The following is a 4,077-nucleotide window of genomic DNA, read 5'->3' as shown; positions in this document are numbered from 1 at the left end:
TGTCATCACTATCTGTGCGGACTTGCCCCAACCCCATGCTTGGTGCAAGAAATCCATCTGAAATCAGACAAATCTCTGCATATCCCCACCACTGAATAGCCTGCTACTCCAGTTATACCCCTGCGATATGCCCATGGCACACTGATACTATGTGCGAACACCCATTTGCCAACCAGTAGCACCCAGAGAGACACAAGAGATGCACCAGAGAGACTCAACTCTGACATGCCCATAGTTGCACAACATTTTGTATACAGGCTCAACACATGCACAGTATCTAAAAATCATGAGATCCATCTGCAAAAAGGATCAGGTCCTCTGTGTTTAATGGACATCCACTTTTGAACTGTGGGTTTGTTTGATCACTATTTACATAATGTATACTGTATATTTATAATATATGCAATTTGTTTAATTTTTATTTGTATGCAATTTTATTTTGCTTTTTTTATTGATACATTAGTGCGAGGATCTGCTTTATATTGATTTGTTATATTCAGTTTATTTTCAGTATATAGGTGTGGTGGCATGCTAAGGTATAATCAGGACAGCACTCAGAGAAGCTCTCAAGGAGTATTTTTATTTGATACTTCTAAAAAATACAGCATGAATAGTTTTCTGATGACAAGATGAAAATATTCTATATATTAAATCTTGCAACAGAGAAATCCTTAGCATGGGTACTCTCCTTGTAAAGAACAAGAGTGGAATCTTTTATTTTAACCAGGGATCATGTTTTTGATCACCGTAATTGACATTGAAGCTAGATGCCCATGAAGTGCAACAAGGTAACACTCCATCCATTGATGAGTTCAGATGTTGGAATGCTGATACCACATTTAATACATTTCCATCAAGGTCCTTTCTGAGCAAGTGAACCATGTGAATCGACTTAATAATGAATTGGCCAGAGCCGAAATCCCTGAAGACCTTGATGCATTTAACCAACTATGAGTTTGTATTGTTTGAATTTTTCTGAGAAATCAAATGAACAATTATGAGTATTTACAGTTAGCAAAGGTTCATACAGGTTTATGTACAGTCCAACTAAAATCATGCTAAACATTTTGTCTAGGCAGCTTTGAAATTGTTTTCTTTCAAAATCTGTGTCAGAAACTAGTAATATCCAGCAAGACACCTCTCAACAGGTGCAGTCTTGTCGATGCTGGTGGGAGCATCCTATCCTACTCACCCATACCTTCAGATACTCCATAAAATATCCTGGAGTCTAGTGTTAGGTGTATTGCACAATTAGATGTCTCAGTGATCAACCATATTGTGTTAGAGAGTGTAATAAGAGGCATTCATACAATTCAATACTGTCATACAATTTAAATACCACCCTTGTCTCCCCACTTTTTAGTACCTCAAAATTGTACAGACTCCTTATTGGTATCTATCTACACCATATATGGAAATTTAAGGATGAATGAACCCTAACCTTGGAGTAAGTAGCAGCATATCCAAATTTACCTGACTCCAGCCAACATGAGCACTATTTCCTACACTATATTATGGAAGCTACACATCACTGAGGTCATGAATTCAATTCCAGATCATGGCAATATGTGTGGAGTTTGTATGTTGTCCTTATGTTTGTTTAGGTTTCATCTGGATGCTCCGGTTTCTTACCACACTACAAAAACATACTGGTGGGTTAATTGGCTGCTAATAAAAAATAACCTTAGTATATTTATGTGTGTCCATGTGATAGGCTATATAGAGTGTAAGCTCCACTGTGACAGGGATTGATGTTAATGATTGAAATATTCTCTGTAAAAGCCCTGAGTAATATTCATGCACTATATAAATAACTGTTAATAAATAAATGTAAATTGTATTGCCTATGCTAGCATTTAGTGACCTTTCTTGGAACAACAATATTATTTGAGTCTTTTATATTATTTTTGACAATAACACAATATCTTTTTTGCTGTCATAGTACATTTCACACATTTTGATACATACACCACTTACCAAGAAGCAGAACAAGTTTTTTAATATAGGCGTTGGATCAGTGTGTTACATTTCATTCCTGCGTAGCAAAATGTAAACTCTGTGTTCAGTCTAGTATAAAACAAATGACTTATGATTTTCTCTTGTTAACAATATATTGTCCTTGTTCCACTCACTGAAATCAATCACAGAGGATAAAAACATTTTGTTGCCACAGTTCCTTATGTTGTACAGATTAGTGAACGCTGAATTCCTCTGTGACAATAAATGTTTAATTCTTTATTCTATTTATTTTATTAAAATACAACTTTATAAAATACAAAGAGCATGTCTCAAACCTTCATTCACATGTTCTGAGCGTAATCTGAGTATACAGTAGATTCATGTTATGACTAGAGGTCAAGATGCCTTCAAACCATCAGAATCTAGTTGATTGATATGTGTTCAAGAGACAAACTCTATTGATAAGTCGTTTTTAAGTATAAACACCACTCTGAGGGGTATATTTACTAAAGTGCGGGTTTGCAGAAGTGGAGATGTTGCCCATAGCAACCAAACAGATTCTAGTTATTATCTATTCTTAAAGGTGCTAGATAAATGAGAAGTAGAATCTGATTGGTTGCTATGGGCAACACCTCCTCTTCTTTAAACCTGCACTTTAGTAAATGTACCCATACTTATACGTATAACTGGACACTACATAGATAAAGATACACATGATAAGCATTTACTAAAATAAACTTGTTAGCTACATGTGCATTCAGTGCCGTAACTAGGGGTGTGTGGAGGAATGGGGAGAGGCAGCACAGAGCGCATATGTACCCTGCCACTGTATGACCTTGTGTGCATTGATAATACTAGCTTCCTTGTATACAGATAGTTTTGCCTTCATAAAGTATGGCAGTGAACAACATGGGGCATATTTACTCTAGGAATGTCAGGGAGACTCCCGAGAAAGTAGGCCAGCCTCCCCAGATCCACTCCCTTCCCCAGTAAAGTTGTCAGTCAGTGGAATTCTCAGTTAGGGTCCCGTCCATGATACTGCAAATCATGACATTGAGCGGTTGAGGCATGGGTGCGCCAATGCAATTTACTGTAACCCACCCCCTGCACTTGCCATCTGGTATCTCCATGAGGACAAATTTAAAATATTGTCAACTATTACATGGGATGATTATCAGTGCACCTGTAATAAACAAACATATTAAAGAAAAAAAAAACACTCTCCATAGAAAAAATACTTTATAAAATTACCCCCCCACCTCATTCTCCACTTTATTTCATTTAGATTTGTTTTTTATAGGTGAACTACAGGACCAAGTCAGCCAAGGATGCCAGGACATGCTGTTATTTGTGGTTCTTCAAGTGTCACCATGGTCTAGCAACCATTCAAATTTGGCATAACAGTGGGAACTGTAGTATACCAGTAAACTACAATATTAGTTCTATTATTAACATATTATTATAGGGACCCAAGTAGCACTTCTAAACCACCACTTTATTGCAGCGGGTGTGCATTAGGTTCAGGGTTTAGAAACCAACAGAGATCAAAGGATAGTTCAGCTTAGTTGGTCAAAATTACTTTTGACCAAATTACTTTTCAATGGCAGATCAGTTTATAAACCACAAAACCTGCCACTTTGTACATTTAGACCCAGGTCTCCAAATACTGTAACTATTGTCAGTTTCTGGTTAAACAATAAAATTGGAAACTGCCCATCTTTCCATGCTAATCACTATGTATATCATGTAAACTCAGATGTGTGTTCAGTGCTTTCAGTACTTTCTCCTTTTATAATAAATATTTTTTCTGTAAGTTATGTGTTATATCTAATTTTTATTGTTTTTATATTCTCTACTAATTATACACTTATTCACTTTCATATATTAAACTCCATTTTAATACTGTATGTTGATGTCATTTTTCTACAGGGGGCATTACTACAGGGGATACTACTACAGGGGGCATTACTACAGGGGGCACTACTACTGGGACCATTGCATAGGGGGCACCACTATTGGAGGCCCTGCATAAAGGGCACCACTACAGTGGGCATTGCATAAGGGGCACTACTGCTGTGGGCATTATGTGTAAGGGGCATTACTGCTGTGGTCATTATG

At 36.9% G+C, this 4,077-nt stretch overlaps 1 long non-coding RNA gene across 1 annotated transcript; it reads left to right on the top strand.

Annotated features, from left to right (window-relative positions):
- Positions 1-845: 845 nt before the first annotated feature.
- LOC148522246 (uncharacterized) lies at positions 846-3,772 on the top strand. The gene is made up of 2 exons (XR_015878766.1): positions 846-1,447; positions 3,260-3,772. It is a non-coding gene; the product is annotated as an uncharacterized LOC148522246 (long non-coding RNA).
- Positions 3,773-4,077: the final 305 nt, after the last annotated feature.

This window comes from Taudactylus pleione, unplaced genomic scaffold (genome assembly GCF_031769625.1).
Source record: "Taudactylus pleione unplaced genomic scaffold, aTauple2 ptg000149l, whole genome shotgun sequence".
In the NCBI taxonomy this organism is placed as follows: Eukaryota; Metazoa; Chordata; class Amphibia; order Anura; family Myobatrachidae; genus Taudactylus; species Taudactylus pleione.
This window is presented reverse-complemented; position numbering and strand designations above follow the sequence as displayed.